This window comes from Acipenser ruthenus, chromosome 8 (genome assembly GCF_902713425.1).
Source record: "Acipenser ruthenus chromosome 8, fAciRut3.2 maternal haplotype, whole genome shotgun sequence".
In the NCBI taxonomy this organism is placed as follows: Eukaryota; Metazoa; Chordata; class Actinopteri; order Acipenseriformes; family Acipenseridae; genus Acipenser; species Acipenser ruthenus.
Window position 1 is genome coordinate 10,873,216 of NC_081196.1, and position 15,496 is coordinate 10,888,711.

The 15,496-nt window shown below is 35.6% G+C and overlaps 1 non-coding gene across 1 annotated transcript; it reads left to right on the forward strand.

Moving 5' to 3' along the window:
- The first annotated feature begins 3,379 nt into the window (after positions 1-3,379).
- On the forward strand, positions 3,380-15,022 carry LOC117405464 (uncharacterized). The gene is made up of 3 exons (XR_009329327.1): positions 3,380-3,636; positions 4,033-4,065; positions 14,933-15,022. It is a non-coding gene; the product is annotated as an uncharacterized LOC117405464 (transcript).
- Positions 15,023-15,496: the final 474 nt, after the last annotated feature.

Consider the following 15,496-nt stretch of genomic DNA (forward strand, 5'->3'; position numbering starts at 1 on the left):
AATAACTACTGACAAAGTTGAAAATGAGTCCTATGTGGGTTTTTATATATTACAACCAAAAATTATCAGCATTTTGAATAGTTTTAGTTAAATTGTGTCTATAACACTCACTTGTTGTTGTTTGTTTATATATTATACACACACACATATAATTTAGTTTGTCTGCTTGACCCTGTTTGGTTCACTATATCGTATGTCCCAAATGTATTTGAACTTTAATTAAACTCTATCATGTTGTCACAACCCCACCTCAATTAAAATACAGTGACGCTCACCTCAGGCCACATACAAGTTTGTTGTAAACCAGGCAAATAGGAAATGTATCGTATTAAAGGTACGCCAACAGTGTACCATTCCATTTTTCTGTTGTAAACATAGCCAGTGCCCTGCCAAATATATCCTCATTAAGCCAGGAGTGATTAACCTGAGGACCAATGAATCCAGCCATTTGGACCAACTCCAGGATGAAAAAGGAAAATCCAATATTACAGTACTGCGTGTTTATACATGCCCTTTTCAAACTGTCATTGGATGTAGCTTTAGGTAGTACAATAAAAATAGATGACTGTATATATTAGTTGACTTCTCAGTGATTTGGCATAATGTAAAATTGTAATTGATGCCTATTATCCCAGTGGAACATCAGTCATTAGTTTTTGTCTTGGATACACTTTCTATCCAAAGTGCCGCCATGCAGGAATGTTTAGATAGACTACTTTTTTTTTATTTTACTAAAATATCTTTTAAGATCAGTTGTGTTTTGCATTTAGCAGTGGCTTAATGCATTAGACAAAGTTATATTAATAGCTTAAACATTAAAGATAAGGACCTCATTTTGTGTGGTTTGGTATTATGTAATAGATTTAATGGTGTTTTAGCTCTTTTTGAAGGTGAAGTGGGCAGCTTATCAAATCTAATAACTAATTTGCAGTTATTCATACCTGAGTCATTTTAGTTCAGTACATTATCACACTGTAATCAACTTTCTACTAGGGATAGAATGATTACTATCATTTGACACTTGTCACCACTTTTAAAATAGCGAAGCATGTATTTAATAATGTCTCATGCTCTATTACTAAAGCTACTGTTTTTGTAACACTTTCGTGTTTGTGCACTATATTTTGTGTTTTTTAATATATCTATTAAAGTTCTAAATTGCAACCAGAACTGCACTTATGTCCGTCTTAAACCGCAAGCTTACATTTCATTTCAATGAAAAGTTGAATTTTTTTTAATCTAATTGCTTTTGTTTTGCTTATTTTGGCAAAAAGAAACCTGCAAAAAGATGATGAAAGTGAACTTGGCCTTCTCGCAGATTCACTTTTCTATTTGACTATTCGATACTACCCCAGCTTTTCAAATAACCAATTTAATTCACAGATTTTGCCATTTATATATTGATGGTCTTTAAAACTTGCAATCTGATTTGAAATCACAGGTCATGCAGAAGGGGATATTCCTAAATACACACCACAAGAACAGGAAGGGCATTATCTCCCTTTCACCTGGCATAAGAATACAAATCCTGATGTGAACTGAAAATCAAAGTATAGTAAAAATAGAATTAAGAAACATCAATACCTTCACATCTAGAATTATAAACCAACCACATATTGACCTTCAGTATAGTAATGATTTTAGCTTTGGGAATCACAGCGGTGTAAACGGGTAGTGGCAGCTATAGCAAAGTATGTGATCTGTGAAAATAAGTACTACAACTGAATTTATTTGGTTTTCTTCGTTCTTTAAAGCCATGTCTTGTTAGTAAAACAAATGTAGGGAGTGGTTCATCATTTTTACAGTGTGGGCTCAACAAACTAATATTCGTTACAACAGTGTATGGCACATTTTAATTATCTAACACAAAAAGATCAATAGTAAATGTACAATGTGACTTGTATAATCTTTAAGAAGAAGAAAAAAACAATGATGCTTTGATTCTTTATCAAGGCCAAATGGCGGATTGGGGGAGGGCATTAAAAGCAATTGCGTGTCAATGACACGAAAACTCACAAAGCAACCACATAGCAATTTGAGCCATTCCAGATTTTCCTGCGAGTTTTAATTGTATGTCATCTATACAAAATGTGAGTGGTGTATCTAATTAAACTCGCATTGAAAGTTAGAATGACGTGTACTGCTTTGAAATGGCAGTCAGTCCTTCATCCTTGATAAACCCTCTGAAATCAGAAGCTGGAAGAAATATCCAATTTTAGTAACTTTTTTTTTTTAATACTTTCTGTAAAACCTAAAATACCATAAAAAAAAATTAAAATGCACATTTTATACCTTCATTCACATATAATTTAACATGGGCAATTTCTTGAAATTACAGATTAGTTTGGCCAATAAATCAAAAATGATCTGTAGTCTCAGGTCATTCCTTTGCTTCTTTTGACATAGAAACTGAAATATGGGATCTTAAATACAATGGTGTTAATTATGCATTCCTTTCTGATAGAAAGGAATGCATAATAAGAAAGGTGTAAGGGACGGAGAGTTTGATGGATGCTTTTGTCTAGAACCATTGATGGATGAAGCATTAGGTGACTGATTTTGGAGGGTGAGCATAATACAAAGTGTGTGCTTGAGTTTATGGAGGATGCTGTGGGTGTCTGGAAATGCTAAGCATGTGTGTGCAGTTATATGGTGAGCTAAAAAGTGTCTTCCAGAATTAACAGTGTAATTCCCTAGTGGTTATTTTTATACTGGCATCATGACGACAATCCAGCTCAGGCTTACTCAGAGATTCAAAGGTAAAATATGTCAAACACATACGTGCACAAACTGTAATAACAGGTAGTTATAATATATGTAAATTCAGACTGTATAACATGTTCCTTTAAGAAGATAAAAGAGGTTTAGATTTTATATTTTTCTCTAAAAAAATAAAAATAATTTTAAAAAGTTGACTGCAATTAGATCATTTTGGATGGCACAGTGCAGAGCAGTACTAGTGATAATTATAGTTACAGTAGAAGATTGAGAATTACACTGAGTAAAATGTCAGTCCTTTCGTAACCCACTACCCACATATACCAAAAATAAATAAATAAATAAATAAATGGTGTGTACTTGTTGCCTAGAATATAAACAACAACATATTTAAAAAAAATCAAGGTTATCTACGCCAATATTGTACTGCCAGATACATCTTCAACACGCATCCCAAACCAACCTGTTGGTATTTTTTAAAATTGTTTATTTATATTTAACGCCCAAAACTTATCAAAATTAATTGGTAAATTATATCTGTGCTATAACTAAAAACATTCAGACACAGGCATCACTGTACGTTCCTCCAACTTTTATGCCATGTAGGGAAAAGATTTATCTAATAATGTTCGCTGCTCAGTATAACATCTATACCGCTCCTGCCCGGTAGACAGCGCTGCTCCGGTGTCAACTTCGGCCTCGCTGCGGGTGAGACTGGCTGCTCGGCTGCCACGTAATCCCAGAGACCAGTGATATACGGGGCGGGGGGGGGAGGCTGCAGCCTAAGGAAGGCAGACAGAGTGAGCTGGAAGAAGCCATAGAGTACAGTGTTTCTGGAAACTGGTGTAAAAAAGAAAAAGGAGCCTTGAATACATTTAAAAAATACAAACATATCGCCCGCTTTTACAGCTGCTGCAGGTGAGTAGAAATGTCTGGGGGTTTTATTTCAACAACAATAGTTCCAAGAATTAACTATCACTGATCCGTCTTGTGTTTTTTTTTTTTTTTTTGTATTATTATTGTTTGGCAAAACACAGGAGCTGCGTTTTACATGGCAAGCCTCAACTTTTTTTTTAACAGCTCTTTAGATTTCTGTGCTTATGTCATGTATGGGTGCGATACATTTAATTTTGAATTAAAATTCTATTCACTTTATCATTTCGACTTTTTCAAAGTCAACCAACAAAAAAAACACGTAGTAGTCGGGGATTCGTTTTTGATTAACGTTTTCCAAACTCAAAAATATTGCTAACAAATGATGGTAACTCTAGTTGATATAAATCTCTTTCTTTGTTTAAACTACTTTGTGTATAGAAAGACACTACTGCAACAACAACGAACGAAACGGTCAGTGAAACTAATTAGAAAGCTTTGTGTTGCGAGTGTGGGTTTAGTTTTGTATTTACTAACATTAACGGAAAGTGGGTGGCTAAATTGTGAATAGTTTTAAAAATATACAGATTAACATACTGTCGATTTAATCGGTTTGCTTGTTTGTGGGTACAGTGTAGGTAATTTCCCAGGGATGAGAAATAAATTATTTGCAGCACGTTGCTGAAACGAAGGAGTTCTATTGCAAGGGATTGCATTACTCGCCTTGTTGCACTGCCTGACGAGGTCTATTGCAAGGAAAGCTACGATTGCAAAACTCGCCTTTGCATTGCTCAGCTCAGCTGTCAGGATTTAGTGCTGACAGCGACCGAGAAGCACGACTGATGTATTTTTTGTTTGTTTGGTTTTTTTAGTAACCGTACGTGTGCATTTGTTTTCTGCCCATCCAAACGACTAAGATATATCTTTGACGAAAAGTATTGTTGTTTTAAAGGTGTAGTTTATTTAAGGTAGTGACTTATGTGTAACTCAGGTTAAGGTGACAGATCTAGCATTTTAATAATAAATACAGTGTGTGTGTGTTATTTGTTTGCCTTATAATCCCATGTTTAATAACATTTGCTGTTCTCAGTAGTATCACAAGTATAATTGTATATGTACTTCACTGTGGGACAGTGGTACAGGAAGTCAATGGAAAGGATAAAGTTGAATGCAAGGCGCACTGTGTAAAACAATATGATTGGAATGCTGCCGGTTTGAATCACTCGGTGACAATGAAATGATTCCAATGCCACCAGTGTTGCCCTCGAATTTAACTACCATATTAATGCACTTTGGTGCAAAGCAGACTCGGTATAAAGGTTTTGGCAGGGTGCCACATTCCCAGCAGCTAGTGTACTTTGTCATATCATTCACCCAGATATGTAATAGTTGGTCAGACTCAGGCTTTTCTAGTTACAAAAGTAAATAAGATAAATAAAAATGAATAGCGGTCTACGACCGAGATGTAGATAGTAAGGTAATATTTTGGCTTGGGTTTGAATCGAACATTAACCCCCCCTCAATGGATAACTTTTTTTTTTTTTTTTTTTTTAAATTGAAATCTTCAGTTTTACAGTTGTTTGTGAAACATGATATGAGCAATGTGCCTCAAGCAAATCTGATGAAAGGCAAACAAAGGATCTATTAATTCAGTGAGACACTTTGAATAACTGATTCATAAAGTGTGATGCTGGTTCTGTTTTTTACAGGAACTTTTAAGTGTGTGAATTGGGATCTGCTGGGAACTATGTCTAGATTTGATTTTGTTTCAGTAATGAATGTTAAACCAGGAGAAACAGTACTACCCTCTTCATGATAGAATGATGAAGTTTTATTTTCTGGAGCACCTTTCAAGAGCAGAGCCCCTCGGGGTGTTACATAACAGCACATTGCTGTTTTCAAATGCAAGTTTGCAGAAGCCCAGTAAACAAAAGGATAACACTTAGACATAGAATAAATCTGCATTTCCTCATCCGTATCCCACAATCTGACTGCTGGAGGTGGCTGAATATGATTGTTAAAAGACATTTGGACAGAAAATGAAAAAAAAAAAAAAAACAATATTCTTAACAGCAGAGTAACACCATATGACAGCCATCAAGTGTTAAACATAGAGATGGGAAATTACCTAGGAAGGTGCTTGGAATCATCACCTCCACCATTAACAATGAGAGAGAGGTAGCAATTTTAATTTTTTTTTTTTTTTTTTAACCAATGCTTTTTACTACAGCAGTTCAGTTTTAATAACTAATAACCTCCAGGAATCCAGGTTTATTATTAGTCACATTTCCACATGAAATAGAATATAGAAACAACAGTATGTGGAATGCATTCATTTTAAAAATATTTAATTTAATTGCTCATAAAAGGTGAAAGACCAATAGTGCTTACATTAGTTTAGGTGCAGTTGAAGGCACAGAAAATACAATACTGTTTTGGCTTGAATGCTCACACCTTTGTGTGAACTGCTGTCCAAACTTGTTTGAATCAAACTGTAGTGTTTCAGCTGCATTTAGTGTTATGGTACAACATACTGATGAAGGCATATACTTTGGAAGGCATTAACCTTGTTCAGTGCTCTTGTTGATGCTTCAGGAACTGAAGGTTAAATTACGCATTAATGAAGGTCAATTGCTTTATACCAACCAAGCATAAGGGTAGTTGACAGAATCCTTTTCTGAATCTAATAATATGACATGAATCAGGAATGCATTTTTTATATAGGCCTTCACTTGAGAAAATAAATGAAACCCAAATCCATTTCTGTTCTACTTATTTGACGCTTTCCTTTCAGTTTAAAAGTGATAATGACCTCGCTTTCTGAAAGACTCTCCTTCCTTAAACTGGGTAAAGTGTTGGAATTATTTGTAATTACCTTCCACGTGTGACCTGGCATCATTACCGGGGCATTAAAAAACATCGGTACACCAGCAGTGCTGCAGTCCATTTAGTTCAATTGCTCTGAAGTGCTATCGCACTGTTAGGCAAAGCAAATACCTCTTCTGCTATCATGTTTCCAGATTTGAATGTCTGCAATTGTCTCCCGCAGTACAGCACTTCCTTTTGATTCCCCCCCTTGCTGATTATGTCAGATTATTGTCTGTGGAAGTGATATTAGCCTACTCCATTGTCACAATTGATATTCCTGTTCTGGAGACATTGACGGTGTTTACATGGATAAGTCTTGACAGTTTTCATCACAATGTTTTTTGCCGTACTTTTCAGGAAATACGTTGCTATGCTGTTGTGATGTTGGAAAAAAAGTCGTCCGTACCAATGCAGATTACTCAATTCATAGTCATTTAGGGGAGGGGATATTGAAATCTATGTGTCTGCCTAGTAATTAGGAAAAGAATGACTGAATATCGTTAGGAGAGCTTCGTACGCTGCATGAAGATTTAAAAAAATTAACAAGAGAAAATAATTAACTTGTTGTCACGCACATTAGGAATTATCACACATTACTTGTTTGTCTCGTTACCTTTCCAACACGCATGCGCACACACACAGAAAAGTATATAAAATAAAACTTCTAATAAGTACAAGTTTTTCTACTTAAAAAATAGATATGCGTAACATCTAAAAGTTTTATTTAATTAAAGTATATAAATGTAGGTTGAAAATATGGGAACACGGAGGGTTACACTATAATACAGTAAAAAACAGTATGATCCTTAGGCCTACATGAATATAAGATTGAGAATAGGGGGATATGTTAAAATACATATGTCTGCGGTAGAAGTGCCAAGCGCAGAATCCGCTTAACACACGCACATTATGATGAAACGTGGATGTCTTGTAATATAAACATTCAAACAAAAGTCTTTATTTAAAGCGATACAATACATTTATGTTGTTTGTTAACTACATCTGTTACTTATTGCACAATATGCCAATTGATGCTAACAGTTCATTCCAGTTGTGTGGTGGGAGAAGAGGTGGAGCTCTGTTGTTCCTGGGACATCTTAAAAGAATTATAGAAAGAAAATACGACTACCACTACTAATAATAATGGCTAAAAGTTCATTTAGTTGTGCTTAACAACATGCATTTATACAAACATTAATAATAGGCTATACGAGAGGTTTACATTTGCAGCGTCTTGTGTGTATGTGTGTGTGGTTTGGTACGGCTTTACTGAGGAGTAACGTGAGATTCCGCCAGTTAAACGGGATCTTGCCTGCTGAAACCTCGTGAGCCACAAGCACGATTCCTGCTCCGGTTTACATGGGGTTTTACAGCTGTTTTTATCATGAGAAAGCGATTGACCCTGCCCTTAAAGTCGCGCTGACCAAAAGACGTTTTTGCTGTTTCACGATGTATTCACGTGACAACGTCACACAGTCATGACTGTTGAGTCGGTTTTTCACATGCATGTAAACCCAACCATTTTCAGTTAGTCACCCAAGGCCTATCAGTTTATTTCCCATAGACATCTGTAACCTAGAACTGTTTATCAAAACTAAATTAATAGTTGAATATTGCAGGTAAACAAGTTGTATAGGAAAGGTAACTCCACTTAGGGTGCTCACTGTAGAAATATCATTTTTTGGAAAATAAAGATGTCATATGAATACAGTTGATCATGGCTAGGACCATTTTAGTTAGTTTGGCAGTACTGTAATGACATCATAATTGTGTGTAGTATATTTAGTAGTTACCACAATAAACAATTATACTGCCAACTTTATAGAAATAAAAAATATGCTGGACTTGTTCAAGTTAAAGTACCATTTTTCAATTTGAGAAATCACCTTTAGGAGCCAGAGTAGCTTTGACTGCCTATTCAAGCTGTCACTATTGCGAGAATTGCCATTCAATTGGTTTACTATCTGTTCAAGTCCCAGGGCTTATGTAGGTTATAGCTGTTTGTGATTGCTGCTTACTGGCACTTTAAATTAAAAGAAGTAATCTTTTTGACTGAGAGCTTAGAACCTGTTAACTGAGCAGTGAGATATATTGCATTTCATAGGAAGGTTATTAATAACAGGTTTCATCTGTGTTCCCTGTATAATGTAATAAAATCCACCAACAGTAGGTACTTTTGTAACTGCATCCCATAACTTTAACACCAATCATAAGATTTTCAGTAGTAAAAAAATTATGTATACAATTTGACCTGTCTGTGACAAGTTGGTCATTGTATAGGACAGCACTGAAACCAGTATGCGAATGATGCATACACTGTATGCTGATAAATCTAATTGCTACCCAGTGGATAGGTGTTTCGGTGGAACTCTGTGTGTGTTTCGTCCCCTTGCATTATGAAGGTATGCAGACCCCCTACACACCTTTTCAAATGAATCCAACATGCCATTTACAAGTTGTATAAGTCTCAAACACCTAGACAAGGAAGCAAGCACATAACAAGTAGTGCTAGAACATACATTGAAGTACTGTTTTTGAATAAACAAATATTGAGTGAAATGTTTTTATAGGCTAAAATTGCCTTGCTAAAAGTGTTAAATGTGACAAACACATACAAAAAGATATAATAGAACAAATGTAATCGCTGCCTTTCAATCACCATGTTTTCTACTGACATCTCAAATAAATAATACATTTTACAGTACTGAAGAGTGTTTCTTTGTTTTATTGGGTAATTGGGGGGCATTATAATAATTGGTTTATTTTATTTAAAAAAAAAAATAGGTCACAATATAGAGCATAGTCCAGTGACATGCCTATCTTTGCATAATATGATCATAAACTAGACTCGGTCTTTGGCACAAATGTAAGGGTGGTGCTTGAATATGCATTAAGTGAGATGAATTTCCTTCCTTTTGTGGGTAGTGACCTGTTTAGCTGTAGTTAAATATAGAATATGTTGCCATTAAGTTGAGGCACCCTTTGGGAATTTGCTGGAAAGAAGCAGGAGCTCAGAACCCATAAGCACTGCATTGCTTTTTGTTCCTTTCAGTAACCTTTTTTTTACTGTTTTTGTGGTGTGTTTTAGTGCTCATTAAAAACCAAGGACAGGATGCTATCAGCTGTAGTTCGTGAACTGACCGTGCTTGGGATACCTTTTCTGGTATTTCAAGGGCAATGATCTTTTCTTTTATTGAGTTCCCTCTGCTGCATCAGCTTGTACTGTTGACACAGGTGTCTGCCATTTCCAATTGTCGTTTTTAGTTAGACGAGAAGGAGGCTGGTGACTTGTACTCAAAATCGTATACCCCGCATGGATAAGTGATTAGCTGTTTAAGACTACTGGCCTATATCTTTTAAACAAAAGCTGCATATTTAAGTCATGGAGCTGGCACCTGTATTATGAGTTCATGTATTTGGCAAAGGCAGTGTGTGATTATTAAAAAAAGTTTTCAGCTTGACTGACAGGTACAACGTTGTCTTGCTGCGTATTAATATCTAACCTCTTGCAAATTGGTACTGAAGTGAATAGAGTCGGTCCACGACACTGTACATCTCCCCCAGCAGTATTTGTAGGCTGTCGGAGAAATGGCTTTCTCATCTCCTCCATTCAGCAGAGCTGACCCCAGCAACCCTTTCCTGTTTGATCTCTTGAAGAAACACATATATATGACCTATGCCTGATTTAGTTATTTTAAAACTCAAAATCTACCAATTCATCATTGGTACATTACATTCTTGTTTTTTGTCTAAAATATGAATAAAAACAGTAAGAACAAAATCACGAATCCTGAGGCTGTTTTAGAAAGATTGCTTCAGGTTAACGTGACACTTGATATGTCTTTTTTGTTATGTTTGAGAGATCTTTAAGGGGCTTTAGTAGTTTCTAATTCCATTTGTATGGTTTTTTTTTTTTATTGCCTCCTAGCATTTTTATTAAGTTTGAAATCCTTCTAGGCAGTTTTGTGTTCTGCTGTTTCAATGGCTAGTGTGCCATCCATTTTTAAGGTCCCCAGCAAAACTAAGTGTTGTAAATGTGTTTTTCACTGTGTCATTCATGATCATATGTATATTAAGACGCTTTCCCCCCCCCCCTGGCTCAAGGTAGCATCCAACAGATACAGTTAACCTGTACTTGCTGTACATTAAGCCAGAAAGAGAATACAGTATAATGCTTTTTTCTCTGTTTTTCCAGCAAGAAGATTATTCAGTAGCTTTCAGATATATAAGTGCTTATAAGAGAAACTGTGCCTAAGTGTCTGTGTATTCTACTCTAGTTTTTCTGCTTTCTAAACTAATAAGACTGTATTAGTCCACTTCGCTTTTGGTTTAAATCGCTGTCAGTACTGGTTGAGTGTCCAACTCCAGGACTATCTCTATATGCAAGGGAGTAGTTCACTGTTTGCAAGCTAACAGACTGCATTTGCATGTGCTTTCCTTTTTTTTTTTTTTTAATTATTTTTGCCAGCATGAAAATTGCTTTGAATTTATGGCCATCATTTACAAATTATTCCTCCCTCAAGTGTAAGCATTTTCTCTTAATAAAATGCTATGTCTGGCAATAACAGCTGTATTCAGTACGTGTGCATGATAAAACTAGACTTTTAAAAGAGTGCTTTGAATTTGCATAGTTTTGATATACTGTTTTGAGGTCCATGTTTATCCAATTAACCACAACCCAGTGAATTACCACACATTACAGACTGCTTTTTGTGGAGGCTAATGGTACGACTATCTGGATACCCAGCTGCCAAAATGTATTACTATAGCCAGGTTTGCTTTTGATTAGGGGTTTTAATCTTGGCATTTTCTTTTAATCGATTAATCACCCCATCTGGACGATTAATCACACCTGTTTGCTATAATATGCAATTGTAGTGAAAGACAACTAAAAGTAACACTTGGTATTAATGCTATTTTTTGCAAGCTTTTCTTAATGACACCTAATGTTATGCAGGCAACTTTTAACAATTTGACAATCAATGAATGTTTAATTGCATGTAATCTGAAGCCAAAGCAAGTCTTTTAATCTAACACATAAAATGCCGTGCCATGCGTTGCTGTAAATTAGCAAAGGTACTACAATGAATACTGTGTTGAATATGTTGGGCCATCTTTCGTATGAACTTGAAATTAACAGGTAATTTATTGAATTGAGTTAGTGTAATTTAGTTAGCTGAATATGCCATATGACTTAGACCCTGTAAATGAAACAGATTTTACTATTATTATTAATGTTATTACAGTATACCTGTGACTAGTCTTTAATGTTAATGCAATTATGAATAGTAATTGTAATGTTTGTTCAGGTTATTTTTTTTATTACAACTTCTAAGATTGTATTTGCAGACAATCCTGTAAATTTAAACTAAAAGCTAAGCCCCTCCCTATTTATAAACTGAAGCTGTATATAAATCTAGATTTTTATTTTATTTGTGAACAAACTGTATCTGATATTAAAACCTGCTGCCGCTACACTTTCAAATGAAGGAGGGCTGGGCGAGAGAGGCGCTGAGCTACGATAAGTCTGAAACGACAGAAGCCCTGTCAGATTAAATGTGATCCCTGCCTGGATAGTTGATCGAGTCAAACATCTTGGAGACGTGCTTTTACAATCGCCAGGAAGTCAGAAAAATATTTTAAATATAACAGATGCTTTGATTACCACTGCCCCTCAAAGTTACTTGCTTAAATATACACTTCCTTTACAGGATGTATTTTACCATACATAAATGAAGAATATAGCAAAAGTTGAAGCAAAGCTTAGAAATGTAAAATGGTCGTATCGTCCCCAAAAACTGAAATCCTGCACTAATGGTATGGTACAAAAGTCCAGAGCAGCTGAGAAATTGGCATTGCACCACTGAGGTTTCCTTTCCTCTTGATGAAGCTTGCAGTATCTGCCCCCATGAGAATGTAAATGTGAAGAGTTACAGAGCACTCTCTGACCACTATTTCACATTCTGACAGCACTGTAATGATCTGTAGGGATTTCTTTTTGCCTTGTTTATTAAATGCAGTAGTTGATCTCTCCAGGCTTGCTGAGTTTACAGGTTCTTGCTGTGATGAAATAACATGCCATGTAGAGAGGATCTGTATATTTTTTACTTGAAATAAAGAAAATGAGATTTTTTTTCTCGCCCAACAGTGTAGTGTGCTACATGTTCATCAGACAGATTGACCAGTACCTATGAATTAATATTTGTGCAGTAATATTTTCAATACGTACTGTGTAAGCGTCTTACATCCAGTATTTCTCAAGATAGACTATGAGAAATGCATTTTATTTGGACTTTTGCTGAAATGCAGATGATGCAGTAAAAAAACACTACTGAATTCAGCAAATAGATGTCTCTGTTTATTTCAGTATATTATCTTACTGTAGAGCTACAGTAAAATTAAACTGTACCCCAAGGCGATGTTTGTACAGCACTCACATTTGCCTCTTGAGATTTGCATGATGCCCTAATTTTATTTTTGCTGGGCTATTAAATTAATTGCGGTAAATACTGTAGGTGCAATATTTAGTTGTCCTGAGATTGTTGTAGTAGGTGACTACTGAGTTAATGTACATTGAAGTAAATACTGTAAGTAGTATACCACAAGTTTAGGTGCTGTGTTTGTGTGTGTGTGTGTGTGTGTGTGTCTGTAGATGATTGACCTGCTCATCAGTGTATTTCAGTGGCACGGATCCATCTTAAAGTAGCAGGAAGAGGGGTGGTGGAGTCATTATAGTCACTTGCTGCCCACACTAAACAACAATGCTGTCTATAATGATCAGGTGATCATATGTGTGAAATCAATATTTTACATGTGCTGCAGGTCTGGTTGAGAGGTCGAGCTGCAAACAGAGAAGGGAGAGGAATCAGTATTAATGGTGACAGTAATCCTGGGTGATTTATTATCTGAACAGTATCCATTTCTTCAATTAGGAGTACTGTGGGCAAGCAATGATTTCCTTGGGACTGACAAGAGACTTCAACTCACTTTAATTATGATTACATCAGCTTGATATGGTCATGCTCATTTTTAGGTAGATAAGCATCCCAAGGTGAGGGCAATTCATTTTAATTACTGATGCTATATTCCCCATATGATTGTGACCCCTGGAAAGGATCAATACCTGTAGAATGCCTGGGTTCAGAGCTGCCACCTGTTAAATAAATCATTTAAAATGTTCTCATTATTAGCTGGGAGATCAGTTTCATGAAACTGTCATTTCATATCTGCGATTACAATGTAATCCTGAGGTAGGCCTAAGGCTTCGAAGTGTTTAATAATAATAATAATAATAATAATAATAATAATAAAAATAATAATAATAATAATTTTCTGTGCTAACTTTAGTGTTAACATCTTGCGTACTGCATTGTCGCGACGGTGAAAATGAGTTCTCGAGGAACTGAGCATCTTGTAATTGATCCTCAGAAGCAGTCAGCCGATGCAGTGCAATATGTCAGTTTACTTTAAGACTTTTTTTGTGGATGCTGACAGTGATAAATGACTGACACAGTCTGATATGAGCCCTGTTACAAATGTGTAATTTTAACAAACACAGCCTAAACCCTCACTCATCCTTTGACTCAAAGGTTGTCTGGATGCCAGTTAACACAGAAGGCTGTTCTATTGGACTAAAAAAGTTCTGCTGACAACTGGCAGGGTCATTAATAAATTTCCTCACTCCTTGAGAAAATGGAGAGACCCATTTTGAATTAAGGGGAACAAATATATATATATATATATATATATATATATATATATATATATATATATATATATATATATATATATATATATATATATATATATAATCAAAGTGAATTCACAACATGGCATTATGTTTCTTGTCCTTTTTTTCATATTCAAAATATGTTAAACTTCACTACAGTAACCTCCCTTACAAATTGTTTGAAACACTACAGAATTGGACAAAACACATACAATGTTGTGGTTTTAATTACTGTATGAGTAATTGTCAAGGTAGCTTTTAGTGAAGTGGCCCACCTTCCTGACCATTAGTGCTTAATTATAACCATAAAACAAGACCTGTACTATTATGAATGAGTGACACCGAAACCCTGCTACAGTATGAACCTGCACCACTTTTGTCTATATTACATGACTCTGTTAACAAGCTTGTTTTGAGTGAAATACATAATCATTAATTCAGACATTGATTTTTTTTATTTTTTATTATTTCATTGGGAGTAGCTTTAATGGATGCATAATCTATTAATAGACTTTTTTATTTTGTTCTTACAGGCTTTTCAAAATGACACAATTACAAATGTGTTTTGTTTTAAAAAAATAATAATAATAAAAAAATAAGAATCATAATCTAGACCAATTAAGACAGGGTTGATGTTGCACAATAACGCCGCACTAAAATGTTAGCACTTCTGTTGAGGCCGAGTTTTTTATTAGCAGTATTATTGTTGTCTGTTATTCATTGAGATTTGTTTGTCATTGGCAGGTGACAGAAGTGACAATTCAATCCTGCCATACACAAGACCACCACTTTGCTCGGTTGACAGCTTTGCGTGCCCGGTCACTGTTCTTTTAGCAGAGGATTCTTTCCAAGCCCTTGAGAGAACAATGAGGCAGCTAAAGGGAAAGGCCAAGAAGGAAACCTCGAAGGACAAGAAGGAGAGGAAGCAGGCGATGCAGGAAGCCCGCCAGCAGATTGGCACTGTGGTGCTTCCAACGTTAGCTGTGGTGGTGCTTCTGATTGTGGTGTTTGTGTACGTGGCAACCAGACCTGGTGCTATTGAGTAACACCAAGATACTCCCAAAACACAAACTCATCATTTCCCTAAAAGGAGCAATTCATTACAAGGTTCCTATACATATGAATGTTTGCTGAGAAAATATTTCAAATGCTTGAAAGCATTAATATTTCCCTGTCATCTAGCAGTCTTTTACAACTATGCTTTCCTTTTCTAATTTGATTAAAAAATAAAGAAGAAAACAACCAGGAGTTAGCAAGTTTACCACACAGTATATCATTCTGTTCATACGTGCCTTTTGAAATTTCCAG